The 26,004-nt window shown below is 41.0% G+C and overlaps 1 protein-coding gene and 1 long non-coding RNA gene across 22 annotated transcripts in view; one reads left to right on the top strand and one right to left on the bottom strand.

The window, feature by feature from the left end:
- GATAD2A (GATA zinc finger domain containing 2A) overlaps positions 1 to 26,004 on the top strand; it is a 106,161-nt gene that overhangs the window by 11,727 nt on the left and 68,430 nt on the right. For 10 of the 21 annotated variants that reach the window (XM_087952673.1, XM_087952664.1, XM_087952659.1 and 7 more), the window contains exon 1: positions 4,016 to 4,221. The exons of the other annotated variants lie outside the window; for them this stretch is intronic. The gene's annotated coding sequence lies outside the window, so the exon portion shown is untranslated. Of the gene's footprint in view, positions 1 to 4,015; positions 4,222 to 26,004 lie in introns of those variants that run through there. 21 annotated transcript variants of the gene reach the window in all.
- LOC148133538 (uncharacterized) lies at positions 887 to 3,447 on the bottom strand. The gene is made up of 2 exons (XR_015746963.1): positions 3,143 to 3,447; positions 887 to 2,591 (listed from the first exon to the last, which is right to left on the bottom strand). It is a non-coding gene; the product is annotated as an uncharacterized LOC148133538 (long non-coding RNA).

Genomic DNA, 26,004 nt, shown 5'->3' with positions numbered 1-26,004 from the left:
ATATTTCCCATCCATTCTTAAAACCTCAACTGATATTTTCAGAAAGGGAAATAACTAATTGTGAGCCAGAACCAGTGCTGCACATCACCAATAGAGCCTCATTTTCTGTTAGGCCCTTACCTAGTCCAATGCAATGTGTCACAATAATTCTTCAAATTCCTCATTTCTTTAAACTAGAGATATTAGGAACAAAATCTTGGATTAAATCCATATAAAATATCCATTCTGTATCCTGAGCTAAGTAGCGTATTTACTCTGCAGGCTTCGGTTTCTTCATCTGCCAGAACCTGGATTCTCTTCCAACAGGGGTCTCTTGTTAAATTTGACTTCCAATAATTAATTTTCATTAATTAGTATCACCAAGTTGGGATCATTTAGACCAGGGTATGGCCCTTTTATGACTTGTGGACTTCAACTCCCAGAATTCCCTACCTTTGATTTAGACTATCAGTTCCCACCCTCTGCTCAGTGCAGAAATCCAAATTAAAGCATCCCCTGAATAACATTTTGCTGGATCATTGGTTCCACTATGGAATTGTTCTTGCAGTTAGAAAGTTCTTTATAAATTTCAGTTAGAATCTTTCTTGATTTGCATGACAGAAATCCCCAAGATGCCCTATTATTCAATGGATATTGCTGAATAAGGTACCCCTCTTCCATCAATCGGTTCATTAAAATGGGGTTTCACTCTTTTAACTTCTACTCAGTGCTGCACATGTTCCTATTAAATTTCATTCTGATAATGCCAGCTAGTTCTTCAAGGTTTTGAATTCTATTTCTGCCTTCAAAAGTAGTAGCTATCCCACCTAAACTTGTTTATACTTCAAGCTTTTCATATTCACACCTTTTCATTCAAATCATTAATACAAATAATGAGAAAATCCAGTTTCTGGTCCTGTAGTATTTAATACTTCTCCAACTTGATGAGGCTCCATTAATTGAGCACTATTTAAATACAATTTTCAAGCAGCTCTGTATCCACCTAAACCAAGGATCTTCAAACTTGGCAAGGTAAGACTTGTGGACTTCAACTCCCAGAATTCCTGAGCTAACATGACTGGAGGAGGAATTCTGGGAGTTGAAGTCCACAAGTCTTAAACTTTCCAAGTTTGAAGACCTCTGACCTAAACTGTCATGCTGTATCCAAGCTATCCTCCATTAATGACATTTAGGACTGAGATTGCCATTACTGATGCAGTCATAAAACGCAACATCATGTGACCACGCTGCTTGTAACTCCAGCAGTCCCAGTTTACCATTATTAAGCAAAGACCTCATGTGACTCAACTTCCTGCCACTTCTCCATTGACTTTGCTCATGGGAAACCAGCAATCACAATCATGTAATAGCAGCTCACTGCAATATCATAAACTGAAAACCGGGCACTATGCATTCAGATCACAATCACATGACCACAGGGACACTGCAACAGTTGGAACTGTCAGAACTGGTCCTAAGTACCACTCATTCAGTACACTGTTGCAAGTTCAAACAATAGCTGAACAAATGGATGTAAGCCAAAGACTATCTGTGCTTAGTTAAGACATTCTGTCAAAGGCTTTGTTGAAATCAAGATATATCTGTAGTATTCCCACAATCAAGAAAGCTATTCAATCAAAGATAAGGTAAGATTTAATCTGGGAATCTTACTTTTGAAGGCTGGGATATTTTCCTCCAATTGCCTTTAATGTCATTTTAAAGACATTATATAGTGATTAAAACTGATGCAATTCTGATCCCAGATAATTACATTCATTAAGGTAAACAAGTATTTTCTGATCATGTTTCTGTCAGTTGCAAACTCAGTTCTGGCCTTATCACAATTTTATGATGAAAGAGTTTTTGGTGGAAGTCTGATTAGCTTTTGTCATTTCTTTCTAATCTGTTAAAACAATTTGCTTTTATTGGTATGACAATGTGTTATTTTTAGCATCCTTTACTAATGCACATCCTGATAATTTTTACTGTATTTACATAAGCTGTGCAGTTCTATATTACCTGTCTATATATTGTGACTTGGCATCCTTGCATTTTCTGACATGTCCTTTTAAAAAAAAATCTGGCTTCTTCAACAGTCTACTACCAGCACCAACCACCCATTTTACTTTTTGCAACTGTATTTTAATAAAATCTCCATTAGAAATGTTCCTCCACCTTCAGCTTCCTTTTCTGTTACCTGATTCATGTGGAATCTAATAAATACTTGGAGTAGCTACAAATCCAGTTCTTAACATTCCAAGATGTATGCTTAATTTTGGATTCTTTTCAAATCAAGAACTCCAGCATTAACAGAGTGACTCTTCCATAATATTCCTGCTCTTTCCAACACCTTTCAAAGGAGAAAACTGTCAAGGAAGGCATGGCAAATTCTTCCTGGAAGGATCATGTTTTGCACAATTTCTCTCAACAGATTTAAGGGCAGAGTTTCTTATCACGGGGGCTTCATTCTGCTTAGAAAGATCTACAGTTCGCGTTTATTTTCTGATGGGTTGGATGGACAATGGTATCTTACAATGGCAGAAAATGTTGCAAATGACTGTTCTAAACAAAATGTGATGGAAAGCAGGTTAGGACGCTTGCATGCCAAACACCTGAGGGGAAAAAAAAATCCCATTTTAATAACGTTCCATTTTCTTTCCTCACCATTATCTGGAAGGAATCTTTACTTGAAATTTACTTATGAAACACTAATGTTCCAGGCTATTTGCCATTTTATTGCAGAAGCACCACTTAAGAATATATACATCAAATGAAGGTGTAGGAGACAACACTGTTACTTATGGTCAGAATAAACCTTACGCAATATTTTTAACCTTAAGGGATTTTTTTCAAAGATGTGGCATATAAACAGTTCTATACTCACTGGAATACTGCTCAAGGGATTTGGGGGCATTTCGTAAAATGTGAATGCAAATTACGGGCAGCATTCAAATTATGAGAATCCGTCGTCAGACTTAACCATTCAACTGTGTGAAATTCGTGCAGCGATGGAGTTAAATAAGCAACACAAAAGTCTGTGTCGGTTGCCGTCCTTACTATTCCTAGAATAAAACCGCCAGGGTCTTTGAAAATTAAAATAACACACAACTCGGGCAACCCCCCGCCCTCCCACCATGCATAATAACACAGCAAAGATCCCAACCCGAGAAGAGCACTTGGAGAGCCATCTAGCCTGACGGAAGAATTGGCAAAGCTCGTTCGCGATTTTGAAGCTTGTCGGTGGGTCGTTCCGGAGAGGCTGCCGTGTTTCACTTTCTGCAGCCGGTGATCCGATGAACGCGGACGGAGGCAAGAAATCTTCCCCGAGCAAGTCCGTCGCGCTCCTGTTATGAAACGCTCGGAGAAGCGACGCCTTCTCGGTAGGGCGACTAGGCTGTGACTAGGCCGCGCGGGATATTCCGAGCCCTGGTTCGCTCTTCTCGCGACGAGGCCAGCCTGGACACAATCGGAGCGCCCTCGGAAGCACCGCCCTGCCCAGGCTTGACGGCGGGCGCTCCTCCTCCTCCTCCTTTCAGGAGGCTCAGCAGGGCCGGGCGTATCAGCCGCCGCCGCCACCTCTTCTCTCCTCGGTGGGAGCTGCGCGCCCCAACACGTGGAAGGAAGCGCCAATCTCTCCGGCCACACACCAGCGGCCTTCGTTGGTTGCGTGAGCCCTATTAGTCCGGCCTCTCCACGTGGCCCCAAAGTGCCGCGTAAAGAAAGAAGGGGGAGCTTTGCTGCATCATCAGCTCCCCGGTCTCCAATCTCCGGGCCGGCCTTCCGACGCCGATTTCTTTAACCCTCGCCTAGTTACAGGTCCAACTCTACCAACTGTTACCTCTCTTTCTCTCCGCCTCCAACTCTTCCATTTTACGCCAAATAAAAGGGAGGGGGTGGCGGTAGAGGAGGAGGAGGATTTTTGCCAATGCAATCTAATTAATAGCTTAACCGGGAGGAGGAGGAGGAGGGAACAACCCAAGTGAATTAGGCACCGTGTGCGCGCATGCTCTTCCGACCGACTGCACGTGTAAGAAGCGCATTTGGTAAAGGAGGGGGCGATGGAGCGGCAGGATCAGAAGGAAGGAGGAATCTAGCCGGCTGATTTAAAAGAGGAGGCTTCTTTTCTACATTCCCCCACCCACCCCCTTCCCCACGATTTTGGGAGACGACGTGGGGGGAAAGGGAGAAAGGAAGCGGATTCTAGAGGACGGGATCTCCTCTGGATCGCGAGCCAGCAGTCTTGTAAGTGCATCCTTTTGAAAGTTTTTTTTCCCCTTAATGAAACCGGGGGGTGGGGGGTGGGGAGAGGGAGGGCGGCGGTGTGGAACCTGCGTCAAAAAGCCTCGGCTTAAAGGCCTCTCTCCAAGTTCGGCTTGTAGTAGTTGGCGCGACCCTAAAGCTCCCCGGACAAGTTGGAAGAGCGGGGTGAAATGTGGCGCTGGGGCTCCCTACGTTGTCGCCGAGGTTTGCAGGCGCCCCAAGAAGAGCTCGAAATAAAATACGTTCTTGTAAACCCTTGCGGCTTTCGAAATGTTTTCTTTTTAAAAAAAAAGACTCCCAAGGAAGTTGATTCTGGGCTTACTTCATGGAGGGGAGCGGGGAGCAGAAGCGATGATCTGGAGGTGGGTTGCCCTCTCTTCCTCGCTCTTCGAAATAATGTTTTTTTTTTTAAAATCATTCTAAAACAAAAGCAGCATCGCGTGAGGCTGATCTGTAGCCCGCCGGCCTTTTCCTGGTTTGTTTTGTGGGTGCGGGCCCCCCCCCGAAATATTTGTTTCGGAAAGTTGTAATAGCTGCTCCCTCCCCCCCACCCCCTTTTGCTGCCCGTGCCTGCTTCCTCTTCCACCATCACACACGCTTGGGAAGCGAATGTAGAACTAAGATTGGGGGGCAGAGGGGGAAAATGACTGGGGATCCCCTCATCCCCCCCTTTTTTTTGCTATATAAAGTCGCGGTTTCAGAAACAAACCCTCGTGGGACCCGTCCGCTACTTTTGTTGCAACAACAACAACAACAACAAAACAAAACAACCAGGTGTGAGTTTTAGGGCCGCTTCGTTTGGAGGAGGCCGGCGAAGGGCTCTGAACGGGGTGCTCCAAGTTTGGACAATGGGGTCCTGTGTTCCAGAGATGATGGCCCTGGAGAAGAAGAGATAGCGGAGGCAGCTCTCGGGGAGTTTGGGGGTGGGGGTGGTGGGGGGATGGGGAGAGAATCAGCCTTAAGAGCGGAGGGGGGGAGGGGCGGGAACCTTAAGGGGACACATCGGTGTTTTCTTCTGGCCCTTAATCTGGTTTGCAGCCGGAAAGAATCCGATGTCAAAGTAAAAGTCTTCCCCTCTCTCCTCCTCCTCCCCTGGTCCTGTTCACGTAATTATTTTGCCTTCGCTTTAAACATGCGTAAAGGGGGGGCTGTTGCAAGCTTCCCCCCAGGAGTCTGGTCGACCTTGTAGTTCCCCCTTTCTTACCCCACCCCTTCCTAGATGCTTGTCCCTCCCCTCCCTTCCTTCCAGGACGGTTGTGGGTGGTGTTCTCCTAAAACCCCTTGCATATTTTTTTTTGAAATTATGTTCCACCGAAGTTAATAGAATTGCAACGTATTTTAGAGATGGCACTCTGGCAAAACTTTCCTCTCGTTCTAGGCTAGGGCAAATACTCCCATTCCCAGCCATGTCTGTCTACATCTTTTTTTCACAGTCACGAGGGATTCCCCCTGCTTTTAAGTTTTTATAAAATTACAAATGCAACATGCAACTCTCCTTCCTATATTAAAAAAAACAAAAACAAAGGAACACTGAGGAAAGAATTGGCAACACGTTCTCTCAGGACATAGCAAAACAGCAAAAAAAACAACCCATTTAGATGACTGGGAAAAATCTTGAAGAGAATGTGGACAGTTATTATAGAACATCCATGCATAGATAGTGACAGTGTATCTGTAAATATTTCATTGGAAGTAAGTCTGAGTGCGCTCATTTTTATTCCCTAGCACCATAGATTCATAGTTCTGAATCAGTTTAGAAGCCTCTTTAATCATCATTTTCAGGATTTGTTCCCAGATTAACCCAACTTTAGACAATGCTAAAAAGGTGAATACAGATGGTTGCTAAGCCAACCCAATGTAAAATGAATGAGCAACGTGTGTATGAAAGCTGTGGGTGTTTGGGGGGGTTGATACTTCGAATTGAGTGACTTTAGTAATCCCCCAGTGGCACTTGACAGTGAGATGGACAGCATGTAAATTTAATAAATAAATGGCACAGGGTGTCCCATACAGCTTGTATTATACAGATTTCCTATGGGTAGGCTGAGATGATGAGCAAAATAGTTTGTAGGGTTTGTTGGTAATGTAAGTATTTAGCTTTCTTTAAAAAAATTGAAGTGTATACGTTATGTGCTGCCTATTAATTAGCCACAGAAGCTGAAGACCATGGTTTTCTCTAGCCATAATACAATATATAGTATTATTGGAGCAATTGCTGGGAGCAAAGTGATGCCTTTTTGTCTTGCTTGTATTTTGCTCTAATCCAGCAAGTCTTTTACAGTATTATTGGAAATGTCAGGGGCCACTTGCAGAGGCCAGCAGTAAGCAAATTAAGTCACTTATTAGCCATGATAAATTTCTATGTTCAGAAGCTGTCTATCTTTGAACACCAGGGGCTGGGAATACAGAAAAGGGAGAAGTCTTGCTGTAGGCTTTTCTACAGCAAGACTATTTCTATTTCTTTGACCACTTTGAGGACTTTTTTAGTCTGAGTTTGATGTCAGAGGTGCAGCTGGACAGCCTATTTACTTTTAGAATTCACTGTTGATTGCATTTTCTTCAGTGTAAGAAAACTCTGGGTTTTGATGAAATTTAACTTGTGAAATGTGCAGGCCTAGAGTTTGGGGATTAAAGTTAGCTTGCATGCAACACGTTTGTATCGGTTTTGCTTTTGGTTCTGAGTTCCTGGGCTTCCTCTTGCTTTTCAGCTGTGAATTTTATATGTGTGGTGAATTTAAACCTGAACTATTCCGTTTCGCTGGTGTATATTGCTTGATAGAGATAACCAAAGAAGAGTCAAAATAAATACTGCAAAATAAATTCCTTCTTCAACCATTGTTAGCAGAGAGGCAAAGAAGGAAGATCAAACACTAAGATTTGGAAGAATGTACCTAACCACTAAGGAGAATGGCTTAAAATGGAAATCCGATGATCTCAGTTAACATTACTTCCTGGGGGAAATGTCCTCTCTAGCTTATAACGTGATGATAATATCTGTCATTCTTATTGGTTGGTTGCAAGAGTGGTGGGAAGAGAATGCCTTGAAAGAACTCAAATGATTGAAGTGCTTCCATTCACAGGTAGTCTTCAACTTACAACCACAGTTGGGACCAGAATAGCCGTTGCTAAGCAAAATGGTTGTTAAGTGAGTTGCGCCTGATCACTAAATTTGTTAAGTGAATCATTCGGGGAATTAAGCTTCCCCTTTGACGTTGCTTGTCAGAAGCCATCGGAGAAGGTGGCAGATGGCGAGCACTGTAGCCCAGGATGCTGCAACTGTCATAAATATATGCTGGTTGGCAAGGGGGCCAAAGTTTGATCATGTGACTGTGGGCTGCTTCAGTGGTCAAAAGTGTAAGGACCAGCCCTAAGTCATGTTTTTTCAGTGCCATTGTAATTTTGAATGGTCATCGCACGAATTTGTGTCCTCATTTATTATATGTGGAGAGGTATTTTTCGTAAGATCTTTGGCAGCAAAAACAGCTGCTAGCCTTATGGTACCCAAGCATTTATTACTGCATAAGTTTTTGAAGATCATATTTCACTTGTGTCTTATGGAATAGATTGTGTCCTCTTAGATTAGAAGGGAGTGTGGTTCTCAATTTACAACAGTTCATTTACTGACCGTTCAGAGTTACAACATTACTTAAAAAAAAGTGACTTATGACCATTTTTCACACCGTTGCAGCATCCCCATGGTCACGCAATCCACAATTCAGACGGTTGGCAACTGATTCACATTTATGACGGTTGAAGTGTCCCAAGGTCATGTGTTCACCTTTTGCAACCTTCTGACAAGCAATGTCAATGGGCATACCAGAATTACCTAACAAACACATAACTAACTTAACAACTGCTATGATTCACTTACCATCTGTGGCAAGAAAGGCTGCAAAAGGGGCCAAAACTCACTTAACAAATAAATGTCTTGCTTAGCAACATGAACATTGCGCTCAATCGTAAATTGAGAAATACCTGTTACTGTAGAATGGAAACTTGTAGTATCTTCCTTCCAGTAATAACGAGCTATCTTCCCTTAAGGCACATGCTGGGACAAGTGCTCTTTATCTCTTTTGCTACCCATTCTTGCATCTCCGTTGCCAGGTGGAGGAATGGTCAAAGAAGAAAGGGAAGATGTTGCACAGTAAAGCTGTGTTGTTGCATCAGCACCTGCTTTTGTTTGGCACACTTCACAAACCTGGATAGCTCACCTAGTACTTTTCCCAACTCTTTGCTTACTTACTTTAACATCTGGATCTTAAAGAAGGCAGTGGGGAGTGAGTTGGCACAAATGGCGCAGTGTAAAGAGAGAGACAGATTCTTCGCATACAGTAGATTTAGTGTTCAGGGCTACGTCATTCCTACCAGTTGTCCAGGGAGCTTCACCAATCCATGGCATTCTCCAGCATATCCCATTTCATTATTCTTAGTCATCCAATGGCCGCTTTTCAGTTAAGGGCTTACAGAGTGGCTTACACTTGGAAACGCCGTTCATGTAATGTCGTGGGCTACATTTCATGCCCGGTGAAAAAGATTTCCATTTGCAAGGAGAGGAGTTTTCTCTTCTAAACCCTAATCCATCCAGTCCCTCGACTTTCTGGAGCAGATAAGGAGGGAGCATTCCAGTCTCCCAGATGATTTAGTTCTTACAATCGGTAAAAGACAAATAAAATTGTAGAGGGTGAAATTAAAAACATTAAAGTGCAAAGCAAGAACTAAAAACAAACAAACAGAAAACCCTGTTTTAGGAGGTTGTGTGTGTGTGTGTGTGTGTGAGAGAGAGAGAGAGAGAGAGAGAGAGAGAGAGAGAGAGAGAGAGAGAGAGAGAGAGAGTTTTCACCTGAAACTGAAAATAAAATGAAGATGCCATCAGATGACTCAGGAAGAGAAATACCACAGAAAACACACCACAATTAAAGAATGAGGAGCAAGTAGCCCTTAAAAGGACATTAGTCCTGACCATGAAAAGCTGTGTGCTGAAATTGGAGTTGTAGGGCTGGGTGAGTATGTTGTTATGTTGAGTTGACCATGAAATAATGTAGTCATAACTTTAATTGTTTCAAAACTGGTGTAATATTCTCTCCGTAGCCCATTCCAATTAATAATGGCTGTATTTGTCATTAACTGTAGTTTCTAAGCACCCTTCAAAGGCAACTCCAGGTAGAAAGCATTGCAAAACTTTCTTATACAGGTAGTCCTCAACTTACAACCGTTCATTTAGTGATTGTTTGAAGTTACAATGGCACTGGAAGAAGTGACTTATGACCGTTGTTTTTCACGCGTATGATCATTGCAGCATCTCCATGATCACATGATCAAAATATGGATGCTTGGCAACTGACTCACCTTTGTGGCGTTTGCAGTGTCCCAGGGGTCATATCACCTTTTGCGATCTTCTGACAAGCAAGTCAATGGGGGAGGCAGATTCACTTAGCTGTGGCAAGAAAGGTAAATTGGAGCAAAATTCACTTAACTGTCTTGTTTACCAACAGAAATGTTGGGCTCAATTGTAAGTCAAGGACTAGCTGCATTGCATTCTCCCTTTATTGTCTGAATGCATTCCACGGCACTTTGGCCGGCTGAAAAGGTGTTTGCAAATGGTTTTTTTTTTCCCCTCTTGGGGGAAAAACTGCTGCCTGTCATTAAAATATCCTCAAAATTTGTTGAACATCTGGAAAAACAATTAGCAGTTCAGGAGCTGCTAATGATATAGTAAGCTGCCCTGAGTAGCCCCATGGCGAGATGGACAGCAAATAAATTTAACAAAGAAATAAATGCAAAGGAGATTACTAACCATTCCCTAAGTTTTGGTCTTTGGATCAAAACCGAAGTTTGATTGATTGGTTTGATTCTGGCAAAGAGTGGTCCTCATACATTATAATGATCATCCTGTAAATATTCACCTGATTTATCTTCCTCCTCCTGAGTCCTTGTGAGGCCTATTGTTTCTTTGATTTTGGCTGCAGCTGTTTTCCACCTTCATTTAATTGTGGACAATAGTTGCTGCTACTGAGGAAGGGGTCACATGGGTCTGTGGGGTGATGTCACTGCTGTTTAGCCAATAGCAGTTGCATTAATACCACTGGGTAATTTACCTGGACTCAGTCAATCCTAAAGGAAACCAACCCTGACTGTTCATTGGAAGGACAGATCCTGAAGGTGAATCTCAGATACTTTGGTCGCCAGATGAGAAGAGAGAAGTCATTGGAAAAGGCCCTGATGTTGGGAAAGACTGAAGGCAAAGGAGAAGTTCCAGGAGACAGTGGAGGACAGTGGGGGCCTGGCTTGCTATGGTCCGTGGGGTTGTAAAGAGTCCGACACAACATAGCAACCGAACAACAACAACAATTTACCTTGACTGAAAATTACCTCGAGGGAATTGGATTTTTTCCCTCCGGGAATTAACAAACAAATACCTATCAGAGGCAGACAATTTCTTTTTAACATTGCTGTTTATCTGGAAAATAGTTGATTCAGCTTGGGCCACAGCTTCTTTGATCCATAACATCAACCTGCCCCACCCAGTTAGGCAGGGGAGGAATATTGTGGACCCCGTCAGTTCAAGAATTTTGACTTGTCTGCCGTTGCCCCTGCTCTCCGGAACGTTCTCCCCCGCCTCAGAACTGAGGCCAATCTCTACTCTCACTATATATACACAGGTTTAATGTTTTATGTTTCAATATTTTATTTGTATACCACCGAGTGTCCCTTTGTGTGGAAGATGGGTGGTTTTGAAATGTGATCAAGCAATCAAATAGATCCACTTGATTAGTTTGAACTGCTATCTTGAATACCACTTGTACTCAAGATCATTGAATTACCACATTCAAAATCATTGTAATATAATCTTGAATGTTATCTTGAGATGTGTAACTGTACTAAGTAGGGATTCTGGCCTTGCTTTTTCCTTTAAAGTGGACAAACAAATGCTCACTGGCATCTTGATAAACTTAAAAGAGGATCTGAGAATTGCTCCGTATCCTTTTCCTTTCTTGAAATTATAGGAGCCTGATAATTTTTGCCCATAAATTTTAAATTTCCAAATGGAAGCACAATCTAAGAAAACTATCTAAAAGTTCTCACACCTGGAATTTGATTTAAAAGCTTCAACACCCACAAAACTGGATAAGGTAGTCCTCAATTTATATCCACAATTGAGACCAGAATATCTTGTCATTTACCAAGGTGGATGTTTAAGTAAATTGCACCCAATTCTGCAACCTTTTTTTTTTGCTATGATGGTTAAGCAAATCACTTTTGTTAAGTGAATCATGTGAGCATTAACTGAATCTGGTTTACCCCATTGACTTTGCTTATTAGAAGCCAGCTAGGAAAGTCATGACTCCCAGGACGCTACAACTGTTGTTAATACACGCCGGTTGCCAAGTGTACGAATTTTTATCATATGACCATGAGGATGCTGTGATGGTCATAAGTGTGAGGACCAATCATAAATCACTTTTTTCAGTGCTGTTGTAACTTTGAACAACAGCTAAAAGAATGGTTGTAAGTTGAGGATTGCCTGTATCACATGGCTGTGGCGATTTGTTACTTGGCCAGCCAGAATATGGTCATCTGCTTTCTGTGGTAGTTATGGGTTTCAAAAGATGAGCAGTTTCGAAATGCAAAAACGAAGATGGGCCATTCCAAAAATTGAATACATAAAATAAATGGTTTTCAAATAGACTTCTGAGACAGCTCCATGTTGCAGCCATCTAGCCTGGAGGCGATAAAAGTCGCAAGTCACCCTTGGCAAAGTGTAGAAGCTTGTGGAGAGAGCCTTGAAGAAAGAATGCACAGGCAGATACATAAACACCATCTTAGGAGAGAGGGGGGGGTGATAAAGAAATTCAGGATTACTCTGCCTTGATTTCTCTTGGATATAAGAGGGAGAAACTCTCAGGCATTCAAGACTCAATCATTGCTTCCATAAATTAAAAGTTCCAACAATCCTTATAGAGCTGGAGTGTCAAACTCAAAGCCCGCAGGGTTCTTAGATCTGGTCCCTGGGCCCACCCTGGAATCAGCGAAGGACCAGCCCACGGTGACCCTGCCAGCGAAAACAGAGCTCAAGGACCACGTGCAGGCCTCCCAGGCTCCGTTTTTGGCTGCGACGGCCTCCTGCAACTCTCCCGGGCTCCGTTTTCACTCACAGAGGGTTGCAGAAGGCCATCGCTGCCAAAAATGGAGCCTCGAGTGATGTCAAGCTGGCTACACCCCTCCGCCTCCCCCCACTCAGGTCAAACACAACCCTGGTGCAGCCCTCAATTAAATCAAGTTTGACACTCCTGTTTCCTGACCTTGAAGGCTTAATACAAGGCCTCCTGCCTCAGGATTGCCACAGGTCATCCACCAGATCTTGATAACGGCAACCACAAATTCGAAGGAATGCCTACGTTGAAGACCTTGAAGAAGTAGTTATAGTATTCTCCTTCAGAAGAATACTATATAACACGGTCAGAGCCAGCATAAGAGCTGACAGAGATGCAGGCAGATTTTGGACAAACAATAACTCCATCTTGCCTGGGTCCAGCTTACATTGTTTCCCCCCCCCCCCCTTCTATCCCTCCAGACATCAGACCCTGAGTCAAGACTTCTGTATCTCCAGTTTGGCCCATGATTGACATCCAGGTCTAGTAACATTAGCAGACAAAAAAAACAAACTGGTGGATTAGTGTAGGTGTGCTTTTGAAAAACAGGAGAGCTGAATCCAAAGGCACTTCACAAAAGAGAGATCAGTTGTCTGACCAACTTTTCTCAGTACTGTTGACAGGAACAGACCATTTGGGGGAGTAGGACCCTCGTACGCTAGTTAAATCTTCTTTCAGCCCCTGAAGATGGTACATAACAGGGGTCTCCAAGCTTGGCAACTTTAAGCCTGGAGGACTTCAATTCCCAGAACTCTGGGAGTTGGAAGTCCACCAGGCTTAAAGTTGCCAAGGTTGTGGATACTCCTGGTCCAGGGGTCTATCATTCTATAGTATTGAATGTAAGGTTCAGTCGGCCAAAATCTTTCATAAAAAGGGGGAAATGGAGGGTGGTTGAGGTTATCTAATGTCATTAGATCAAAGCATGCCTCTTCAGAAGTAGGTTTGCCATCACTTCCTTTTAAGGGAGTTGGTACTTTCCAAAGAGGCATGTACCACTTTCCAAATTGAACCCATGTCATCTGGCAGCCCAAAGGAGCAAGTAAGACATTGGTCTTGTCCACAGAACTTTTTGCTGTAAGAAATTATTCACTCTCACGGGGTGTCAAATGAAGCCCATGTAACTTTGTTCCAGTCACATCCAGGCCTACTCAGATGTGGACAGGTCCAGATGTGACTGAATTTCATTACGTTGAAATTTACTTCTACAGCTTGCTCTGATCTCTTGTTTAGATCGGCCACAGCCAGCATGGCAGATTCTCTTTTTTATGAAAGTTTTTATGTAATTTTACACATCTCTTCACGTGAGCAACATGATTCCAGATTATAACACTTGTACATAGTCATACTTTCATCTTTAAATAAAATTGCATTTCATATTTCAATTCATTAATTCAATATCAATATCATTTCATCCACACACAGATTTTCAATTCTTTATCCCCTATTATTTCCATTTTCAGCTTACCACCTATTTTATTTTACATTACACAGCATTATTATCCTTAATTTTCTCTAAGCCGATATATAATTAACAATCTAAAAAGAGTAAAAGTAAAATAAAGTCAATATATTTAGGATCCACATGGTATTTTCCATTCCCCTACTTTAATCATAATAAAATACTCTCATTGTACACTTCTAATATCCATTAAATAATCGACCCATATTTTAAAATGTATATATTTTAAAGTATCCCCCCAGTAAATTGCTAAAATAACTTCTTAATATGTCTCATTTTATCTTCACTTTACTTATAATCATTAATAATCATATTTTTTCTTCCTTTCCACTTTGCCAAAGTTTATATATTTTAATTCATTTCCATTCCCGTTTTTAATCCTCCCCCAAAAAGAGCTTATAACAGCATAATTCATACATAATTCGTATTCATATATATATAGATAGATATATAGATAGATATATAGATAGATATTTGTTTTCTGAGGTTCTCACGGGTATTTGTATGTGGATCTTTGGTTATTCGGGTTTTCTCCCGCGTAAAATTGTACAATTTTACGCGGGAGAAAACCTGAATAACCAAATATATATACACACACGTGTGTGTGTGTGTTTTCTTAAGTTTTCGCAGGTACTTACATGTATGGTATTCAGCTTTGTTCGGGTATTTTCCCACGTCATTGTAGTTGTGCTTTTAAAGTTGTAGCAACGTTTCGGCAGAATCTCATCTGCCATCATCAGGCTTCAGAGTATTCTGAGAAGCACAAAGCCGAAGACACAAGCCTGAAGATGATGAATGAGACTTCATCGAAACGTCGCCTAGATACTTCCAATTTTACGCGGGAGAAAACCCGAATAACCAAAGATCCACATACAAATACCCGCGAAAACCTCAGAAAACATACACACACACACACACACACACACACACACACACACACACTCCTAAAATATTTCCCAGCAAGTTTTAGACTAAATACCAATATACATTCCCATGTGGTATCCCCCTTATAGAATCCCTAACCCTTATCTCTAAATTTTTCGGCTTTATTATTTCTTTTAATTTTAGCCAGCTTTCCCTTTTCTAAGTTTCCCCAGTCTTTCTTCTTTTTTTCCTTCTGATATTATTTTTATTCCCCTCTGCCTTTCAGCTATGTTTTCCTTCACCCTTTCCAGTTCTCTTTTTAGGGGGTTTCTTCTTATATAATTCCTTCTTCTTCTTGGTATTGGGAGCCTTATCTCTTTTATTTGTTGTCTCTGTTGTCAGTGTCTCTATTTTAAGTCCTTTTATATCCTTTGGCAATGATCCTTGTTCTCCATATTCATCTGGGCTGTTGTTTCCCTCTTCCATCTCGTCATCTCTGAGCTTTCTTTATTCTTCTACAAGCTGCAATGCCATTACTTTACTAATCATTGTGTTCAGCAATTTCATTCTTTCTTTTAAAATACCTCACAGTTTGCAGCTCTGACTTAAATTCTTTGCTTATTTCTTTATTAAAGATCAAATTTTTCTATTATTATAGAGTTCTGGTTTGCAGGGCTTCGGCGGCAGCAGGAATCCGCGATCGTGCGTGGTTTCTGCTTGCACTTGCCACTGGAGTGCCCCGAGCCAGCCGGCTTCGGGGCTAAAGCCACCCTGTAGAGGTGGCTGAAGACATGGGAGACCCGGCAGGGTTCGAGGGGAGCCGCACCTCCCCTCCTCAGCTGGCTTAACTCCCTTTTCTGAAGGCGAATGTGCAGGAGGAAGCTAAGAAGTGAAAGTTTTGCTTGATGGGGATAAGAAGCAACATTCAAGATATCCTGGAATTTAAATTTTAAAAAGATACATCGTTCCCAAAGAAGATCCGGAAGCAGCGAATGAAAGTGAAAAGGGAAAGTTTGTTTTTTCTCACTCTCCTTCCTTACGGTGACAGCAGATGAATGAGAAATCGGAAAAACCCGCTTTGGCATCAGCAGGTAATCAAACTGAAAATTAAAGCCAAGGGGACAATAAAGATTTCTGAACACTGAAAAAACTTTTTTTTGTTGTAAGTGGGAAGGGAGAGGAAAAGAATAAGAGTAAGATTTGGCTGGAGGAGATTGCTTGGAATTTAAAAGACTAAAGTTAAATTGTAACAAGACTTCTAAAAGATACATTTTAATTGGAACTTTGTAACTGAATTGCAACCCCAGGAAGAGAAAGTGAAAAAAAAAGAAAGTGTTAAATGAAACAGCTTGTGTGTATTTGGACTGCTTGGTGACTTTGGAACTTTTGGAAATTATATTTGAATTATTAAAAACACTTGGGTGGTTGTTTAAATTTTTTTTACAATGGCATCACTTGTGGATGAACTGAAAATGGAATTCAAAAAATATAAAGAAGAGGAACAAGAAGGGAAGGGCTCTTTTGGCAGCGTTTTTCATTTTTTAGAAATGGCGATCTCTACTTATGAGAAACTACAAGAATAAGAAGATTGGGACAAAGAAGAAGCCATCTTTAATGAACAAGTAACTTTATCTGTGGAAGAAAGGGGAAAGGGGGGAAAGAGAATGGAGAATTTAAGACCTAAAAAAACAACCAAAAAAGTGAAAAATAAGGTGAGAAGTGGATATAATGTCAGAAAGCAACAGAAAAGAGGAATACAGAAGAGGGAAATGGAGATGAAGAGACAAGGGGGTAAAAAGGGTAGAGTGGAGAAGCAAGGGAGGAAGGAAGGGAAGAGAAGCTATAAAGGTTTGAAACAAGATGTAAAAAAACAGGACTTATTTAGAGATAATGGGTAAAAATATAACTGAAAAAGAGATTCTGCAAAGGTACATAAGACTATTGTTGTATTTGTATTAGAAATAATGTTAGAAAATAGGAACAACATATGATTATAAAATGGGATAAAATATTCAATGTAATTTAGTAAAACTTTTTTTTGAACAAAATAAATGAAATGAAATATGAGAGAATTGAATTAAGTAGGAATGGGAACATTTTAATTATATAATGTTTTAAAATATAAGTGAAATGGGGGGGAAGTAACTACGCAAAATTTATAAGTGTTCCCATAGAAGCATGATACCTATTTGAAAAGGAAGGTGTAAAATGTTTAAGATTTAAATGAATATTAATTTTAACGATAGAGTTCAATTGGTATGGATTGTTGTTTTAATTATATTATATATTTATAATTTTTTCTTTTCTTAAAAGATAGTGCGTAGCTTTAGAATGTACTAAGCAGAATCCGAATGAAAGTTATGTATTATATTAAGTGTTAAATTTAGGGGAAAGATATAAAGGCGTCATACTCCAGGAGAAATTTTGTGTTAATGAGAAAAGATAATAGACAGCTGAAACAGGACAGACAAAAGATATAAGTATAATGGTTTAAATTGAGATGAAATAAATAAAATAGAATTAAGAGAGTGAAAAGAGGGGAGAAGCTATATAGAAAATGTAGAATGGTGATAAGATATGGAATGGTATATAAAAGTGAGCATGAACTTGAATTTATGTCTGTACGAAGAGATGTAACCCGGGATCAAGCTGCTTTCAAAAAAGATGTTTTATGTTTTCATGTTTTGTTTATATATGTTTGTTTGTTTTTAAATTAATAAATTTTTTGGGGAAAAAAAATTCTATTATAGTCCTTGCCAAAAGTTTCCATTTCTCCCACTTTCTCTTTCTTCTGTTTTCTTGTCACAGTCAACCTCCAGCAGTCCCAAAATATTGTATTTCTTTATATTTTACTATAGTCCCCTCTTTAAAAAAAAAAAACTTCTGGGTTTTTTGTTGTATTAATAATCTTTTATTCCATTTCTTCTCTCTTTCAAATATTTATGCGACCAGTAATTCTCCATAAAAACATAAAAGAGGAAAATCTTTACCCATTAGGTGGTGCTCTATATCACTTTCTTTTCAAAGTTTTTTTTAAATTCTCTTTTCCGTAGTATTAATGTTAATTTTTATCCATTCCAAATAAGTCCACCATTTTATCCAATGCCTAATTAATGTCCAATTCTGTATATTCAAATTTAATCTCTGATTTTATATAATTCTTTTATTTCCAGTTTTTCCTTTACCTTATATTTTCCTCTTATTCTCTGTTCGCTGCTATCATTCTTCCAAGCAAGGACTCTTTCTTTTGGCTTTTCAGGGTTTTCAACAAAAAAAAATTCAAAGTCTTTTATCCAGTTACACACCGCTCACCACTTCCACTCTTCAGCGCAAACTTAGATCCCAGCAACTTCCTGTCTTCAGGGCAGCCCTTACGCTGCTGCTTCTCCCTGTCTTCTAGGGGAGTAAGTACCAAGCCAGGGAGGGGAGATGCGGCTTCCCTCAACCTAGCTGGCAGTCTTCCCCTCTTCCCCCACCCCTACAAGGTGGGTCAGATAGTTCCGGTTCCTCGGAGACCCCTCCAACAGGGCAAGCACAAATCAAAGCCACGCATGATTGCTGTCTCTGGTCCGTCTTTGACGGAAACGCCATCGGAAGTCCCCAGCATGGCAGATTCAATGATCAGAAGAGCATCTTGGGATCGGTTCAAGTGGGATTTAGCAGGTTCCAACCATTGTTTTAGAACACAGGTGTCAAACTTGATCGTGTCACATGATGTATCGTGACCCATCGTGACATTTTGCCTTTGCGGGGGTGGGTGTGGCCTGCATGTGACGCATCTTGCCCTTGGGCCGCCAGTTTGACACCCTTTTAGAAAAATTGCAGAAATCTGTAACGCATTTTTTGTTGTTGAAAGCCATCACAAAAACATAGTGAAGTATAGAAACAATTTAGAGGGTGGGGTGGAGAATCATAGAAAATCTTTGGTGGGGATTATATAGCAATGTAGCTTTTTTTTATTTTTAATTTGAGGTGCAAAATAGAGTATGGGAATGCAGTAGGCATAGAAGATCTTTATTTTATCAAACTAATTGATGGACTGCCCTCCTATTTATCTTCTACACTGCTGAATCCTAATGGCAGTTCACAATAGCAAAGTAGGACAGTCTAAAATAAATACATGATTAGGTTTAAAAAACAAAACAAGTGAGAAAAGTATTTAAATACATAGCAGGTGTCATAAACATAGCCTTGAATACCAATTCCCCTGCAGAATTTGGTTTTTACTGCTTTGTAGAATAGTGTTAAAGTCTCTGTCAGTCTACCCTCAGGAGGGAGACTATTCTGATCAGTAGGTGTGGACTGGATGGCATGACAACAGGTAGATACACAACCGGCTTGAAAATTATATTCAAAGAGTACTCATTAGTTAGTAGTTCTGGTATTGAAAGGTGTAAATGGGGCACTGCAAGGTTTGGTCCTAGTCCAGTAGTCTTCAACATTTTTATTAGTGACCTGTTGGAGAGAGTAGCTTTGAAAGTTGCTAATTGTGCAAAACTGGGTGGAACAGTTAATACTTGAGGGGAGAAATGCAAAATGTTTTTTACTGATTAGAGTAGTGGATTGACCAACAGAAACTAAAGAAACAAATGCAAGGTTACTTGTTTAGGAGAAAGAGATCTAGTGGACTGGTAGAAAATGAGAGATATCCTTGACAAGAATTTGTAAAAATTTGGAATTGTAGTTGATCATAATTTCAATATGAGTAATCAGTGCTTCATATTTGCAAAAGAAGACGAGAACGAATTGGCTGCCTCAATAGTACAGCAGGTAGTCCTCAATTTACAACCATTTGTTTAGTAACTGAAGTTGCAATGGCACTGAAAAAAATAACTTACAACCAGTCCTCAAACTTACAACCATTGCAGCATCTTCATGGTTACATGATCAAAATTTAGGCACTTGGCAACCGACATGTATTTATATTTATAGTCACAGGTTCATATGTTCACCATTTGTGACCTTCCCAGCTGATGTTCAAGAAGTAAAAACGTGGGAAGCCAGATTCACTTAATGTCCATGGCATAAAAGGTAATCAAATTGGGTGTGACTCACTTTAACAGCCACCTTGTTTAGCAATGGAAATTCTGGTTGCAATTGTGGTCCTAAGTCAAGGACTACATATATTGTGTCCAAATCACAGGAGGTTAATCATTCCATTTTTGTTCTACATGGCTTAGTTACTGTCTTGAGTGTTGTGCAAGGCAGATTGGGCTCCTTCCAGTTCAAAAACATGGTAGTTAATTTGGTTAGCACGATTTTGACTTAAACACCATCTAAGTGCAGTTTATTTGGCAGCCTAGGCCTATATTGCTAGCAACAGATGAAACAGTATGTTGTCTGGGCTTTGTATTCTGTCACACATACAACAAAGCACCATAAAACAACAAATCGGTCTTCCTCACTGCTTTGAGAATTAGCATGTCAGCAAGTAAGACCCAGTTGTGTTGATTCACGAAGCAGCTAGACTAAACAAATGGACCGCTGAAACATTGGAGATATCTGTCCTGGCAACGGAAGTTGTATATTATTTATTTATTGCGTTTATATCCCACCGTTGAGGGTTGAATTGATTGCAGTACATAGAAATTTAATAAATGTCTGCTTTGGTATCTACATGATGGGAAATGGACCGCTTGCAATTTTACAGTTGCTAAATTTGCATCTTCGAGCCAGATCCAAGAATACCTCATTATTATTGTTTCATGCGCATTGTGAACCATCCATTCGTTGTCTTTACACCTGATGTATCCTAAAAGTAGACATTCCAGGAAAGCCACACTTGTCTGTAGTGCAAAAAAAGTCCGGAATCTGGTACACCTAGTCCTCGGCTTTCGACCACAATTGAGCCTAAAATATCTTGCTGCTAAGCGAGACAATTGTTTAGTGAGTTTTGCCCCATTTTATGATTTTGCCACAGTTGTTAAGTGAATCATTGCAGTTGTTAAATTAGTAACACGGTGGTTATGTGAATCTGGCATCCCCATTGACTTTGCTTGCCAGAAAGTCTCAAAAAATGATCACATGGCCCGGGATCATGTGTGATCACATAAATATGAACTGGTTGCCAAGCATCCAAATTTGGGGCACCAAGGGGGCACTACAACGATTGTAAGTAATTAATTTTTTTCACTACCATCGTAACTTTGAACAATCACTAAACAAATGGCTGTAAATCAAGGACTACCTGTAATAGCAATTTTCTTTAAAGCAGAGCCTGCTTTAAAGTGTCAGCTTTTGTGAGATCCGTGTTGCCCCATCAGATGCATCCTGTAGCCACTATGCGTCTGGTGAAATGAGCTGCAATTCATAAAAGCAATTTTTGTTTCTCGGAGTAATACTAGTAACTTAAACTAAGCTTGGAATCTCACTACTATTTTGTAGAAGGATGACCAAGTGTCCCCTTGACAAAAAAACAACAACGAAAGGGGTTTTGGTTTTGCCATTTCCTAAGTGATTCCTCAATTCCTAAAATTGGGGCAAATTAAATGGGTTAGCAGGAAGCCCTTTCATTAGGGTAATTATGCTGCCCCTTTTATCTGTCACCACAGTCAACCCGTGTGGGCAAATTAAGAATGTCACTTTGGTGATAATGACTTCCCTTCAATGTTTTCTGCCCCCCCCTGCAAAGCTGGGCCTCTAGCAAACTTTGCAAAGATTTGCCTCTTTATAGGTGAGCTCATGTAAAGATTATGAGGGGCCTATTAGGCCTCTTAAAATGGTGTCCATGGTACAAGGTCCCCAAGGTGGTTGGGAGGAGTTCTCTGGTGACTTCCTCCCAACAAATTTAGAAGTAGTGGGAAGACAGAGATGATCCTGAAGAAGGCCAGGCCAGAAGGTCCCAGTCGGTATTCTCTGAGACAGTGGGGTCCTCTCTTAAAAATGAACAAAGACAAAACTTGTGGAAAGTACTTAAGTTGAGGGGGGGGGGTTTGCTTTTCTAAAATGCCAGTGGAGGTGGGAACAATTGTTCTTCTACCTTCCTTCGTAGACACAAGAAATGATAATTGCATTAATACTGGGAAGGATTGTATTATGCAGGTAGTCCTCAACTTACAACAGTTCATTTAGCGGCCGTTCAAAGTTACAACGGCACTGAAAAAAGTGGTTTATGACCATTTTTCACACTTATGACCGTTGCAGCATGCCCGTGGTCACATGATCAAAATTCAGATGGTTCATATTTATGACGATTTCAGTCTCCAAGGGTCAGGTGATCACCTTTTGCGACCTTCTGACAATCAAAAGTCAAGGGGGAATCCAGATTCACTTAACAATTACGTTACTAACTTAACAAACACAATGATTCACTTAACAACCGTGGCAAGAAAAGTCATACAATGGGACAAAACTCACTTAACAAATGTTTCACTTAGCAACATACATTCTGGGCTCAAGTGTGGTTGCAACTTGAGGACTATCTGTATTTTGCACTGATGATAGAATATGTCTCGTTTTAACTAGCTACCTGGTTCTCTAAAGTAGTACTTTGCTGCTCCATTTAATGATGTACTCGAGTTATTTTCTCTCAGAAGAATCACTTACAGAAGCTTGGAGTTGTTCCGGTTCCTTTCCTCAATTCCCTCCCTCCTAACACACACACACACACACACACACACACACACACACACACACACACGAGTGACAACAAAGGTTCTTGTTTCCATGAGAACATGATGTGGGTGAAGTGAAGACAAAAGGCTCATGGGAGGTTCCAGTCCAGCCCTCTGAAGACTTTAGGAGAAACATAAAAATAACCAGGGAGGTGTTGGCCTATTTCCAGATTAGATCGCCTTCTGACACACACACTTCCACCCATTGCTTCTTGTCCTCTCCTCTGGTGCTTTGGAGAATCAATCAACTTCCATTTCCCTGTGATAGCCTTTCAAGTATTGGAAGGTCTCCCCTAAGCCTTCTCTTGTTAGGCTAAACATACCTAGTTCCCTTAGTAGTTCTAGTTCATCATACAGTTTAGCCTCTGGACCCCTTATCATCTTCGTTCTTCTCTGCATTCTTTCTAGGATCTCAGAATCTTTTTTTATCTTGTGGTGACTGGATGCAGTATTCCTAGTGTGTGGCCCCACTAGTGCAGTATAGAAGGTTCCTGTCACTTCTTGTGAACTTCATACTATCCCTCTGTTGAGGTAATCTAGGAATGCATTGGCCTTTGTGGCAGCTACAGCACACTGATGACTTATACTTAAGCGATGGTACACCAGGGCCCCAGCTAAATCCCTCTCACAGGCACTAATATTAAGCCACGTACTACCCATCCTGTACCTATCCATTTGGTTTTTCCTGCTTAAGTGCAAGACCTTAACTTTTCTTAACACTGAACTGCATCTTGTTGGATAGGGCCCGCACTTATAGTCCTATCAAGATCCTTCTGAATGTTGAATCTGCTTTCCAAAGTGTTTGCAATTTCCTCCAGCTTGGTGTCATCTGCAAATTCGATAAGCACCTCTTGGTTCCTTCAGCTAGGGCATTTATAAAGATGTTGAAGAGCACTGGGCCTAAGGCAGAACCATGAAATACCCCACTGCATGCTTCCTTTCATGTAGATGTAGTAGTGCCATTGAGGACTTGAGTGCTGAGTGCAGCTGATCAGCCAACTGCAAATCCATTTGGTGATGGTACTGTCTATCCTGCATTGTTCTATATCAGTGGTGGCTAACCTTTAGCCAAAAATTATGTGCGCACTTGCATGCTCGCGCTCACATGCCAGCACCCAGAAGGCAATGCGTGTGTGTCCCCCCCACGTCCCCTACTCATGCGTGCGCAATCCCCACCCCCGCCAACCCCTTATCTGCACTGCGCCTCACAGCTGATTTTCTGCCGGTTTAAGGCCTTTTTCGGCCTCCCAAAGGCTTGAGGAAGGTTTCTGCAGGCTTCTACAAGCTTTGTAGGCCGAAATCTAGCCCCATTTCGTCACTTCCTGTTTTTCTGAAAATACCGGTCGTGTCCATCTTAATTTTCTTGACAATACAGGTAGTCCTCAAGTTACAACTATAATAAACCCTGCCCATTACAATCGTAACTTATGATGTTCGTAAAGTGGGTTGGTCATGTTAGGCGGTTACTAAGCAAGCCAATGCTTTACTATGGATTTTGTTTTACCAAAAACCAGAAGTAAATGCCGTGTTTTGGCAAACACATCATCAAATATGGTCATGTGACTGCAGGACACTGCAAACTGCTATAAATGCACCCTGGTTGCCAGAAGTGAGTCATGTGGCTGTGGGGAGTATGTGACCGTTGGAACTTTGAATCTGGGTCATACGTATCCCCCCCAGATTGGTCCGTTGGAAGTCTGAATGGTTGTTAAGCAACCAGTCGTAAAGTAAGGACAACCTGTAATATGGAAATGGTTTGCCATTTGTCATCTTTATTTTCATCGTCTTACTCTACCCTACATGAGATTTCTCTGTTGACTCTCAGTGAAAAATTGTGTCCAAGAATAGTCAAGGTTGGCTGTGTTACCACCTGCTCTGATTGCAAGATAGAAAGCCTTGTATAATAGTAGGACGTTTGGTTTATGACTAAGCTTATTCTGTCAGTTGTTTGTCCTAATATGGGGATAATTACAGGTTACATCTCAAGTAGAAGAAAAATCCATTTGCATGTAAAGCTCTCTTCAATCCTTCATGTTTCTTAAGACGCCATTTTCAATGCGGTGCTTCAAAATTGGATAAAAAGATAAACCACACCAACGGCCTGAGAGAACTGTTGAAGCAGCATAAATGGGACATGGGGTGTTGCAATGGGATGAGAAAATCGGGAGGATTCATCAGGGCAGTCTTAAGCAAGTGGACCAAACTGCCTACTTAGACAGGAAATGTGTGGATCCAGGTCATTTTAATATTTTCCTGGTTGCTATGTAAATTATTAATCACATGTTTTATCCTCACAGTTACCATGTGAGGTACGCAGGAGGCAAGGAAGTAAATTTATGGCTGGGCATAAATAATATGAAGGTGGATCACTTTGGATTGAATTCAACACTGTAAATGCTATTATAGCTTCCATTTTTTGCAATAGATCCTTGGAGTTCTCTGGCTGGCTGTGTCTTCATTAGCCTCCATTTATTTATTTAAATCATTTATATACCACTTCCCATGAAAGGCATTTTAAGGATGAAATTGAAAAGCAGTATAATCAAATGACAGTAAATTCAAACATAAAACGTGTACATTAAAATGAACTGTGGGATGAAAAGAAGAAAATAGCTCCCTGCCACTTACAGAGGAAGTGCTAGGTGAAAACAAAAATTGGCTACATTAGATGCCTAAATATAGTAGGCCTCCTTCAATAGTAGGCTACTCCTAAATAGTACTCCTAAATAGTAGGCCTCCTTCAAATATCAAAGAGCAAGCAACACCATGGAGAAGACCATATTGTGAATGGCCAAAATGATGTCCATTTTACAATGCCTATTGCAGAGCCTTCCCAAGTGATCATTCTGATTATTCAGGTTCTAATGCCTTAGAGCAGGGGTCCCCAACCTCCACCCCACCTGCGGGGCCAGGGCTCGTACAGAACCGGGCCGCAGAAGTGGCAAGTGAGTGTGCGCACAGCTGCATTTGTGTGAACAACAGGTGAATTCGCACCCAAAGTTCCATTTGTGCAAGCGGCGGGGTGTGCGTGCACGCCCACCTCTTGTGCAAATGGAGTTGGGCGCACACATTCCCCCTTTGCGCAGAACCATCCCCTCTCTCTCTGCCGGTCCGCAAAGCCAGAAAGGTTGGGGAAGAGAATATTCACATAAATATTCATTCATCTCTCAAAAGTCCAGCCTCATAAAAATCTGAGAATTGGTAGAGACATTGAGTCCAGCCTTCTCAATACAAGAATCCATATTAAAGCAAGTAGTTGCAAGCGGCTTCTAAATCTGTTTAAACGCATCCAGTGAAAGGGAAACCTTCTACCACCTCTCATTGGTGATTGGTGTTGACCTGTCCTTATGGTTCACTTGTTTTGGTCCTAACATTTGGCTCAAATTGACTTCCATGTCCTGTACTGGGGGATGAGAGAGAATGGATTGTAGGTGAGACTTAACAACTATTTGAAAAGGGCTATCATCTGCTTTTCCAGGCTAAGCAAACCTAATTTATTATATCTCTCCTCATAGAATTTAGTTGCTAGAATGCAAAGCAGTAAGTATGCTGCATATTTGATCGCCTTGGAGGGATCTCACTGCCCTCTTCTCACTTCTTTATCTTGCTAGCACTTTTTTTGGGAAGTCATTCTTTACAGACTGGCATGAAATGTCTAATCCTCTTCTCCACAAGAAGG

This window comes from Notechis scutatus, chromosome 1, assembly GCF_049901735.1.
Source record: "Notechis scutatus isolate UNSWTSFEM ecotype Mainland chromosome 1, rNotScu1.2, whole genome shotgun sequence".
NCBI lineage: Eukaryota > Metazoa > Chordata > Lepidosauria > Squamata > Elapidae > Notechis > Notechis scutatus.
Note: the sequence above shows the minus strand (reverse complement) of the source record. Positions and strands in the feature narration are given on the sequence as shown.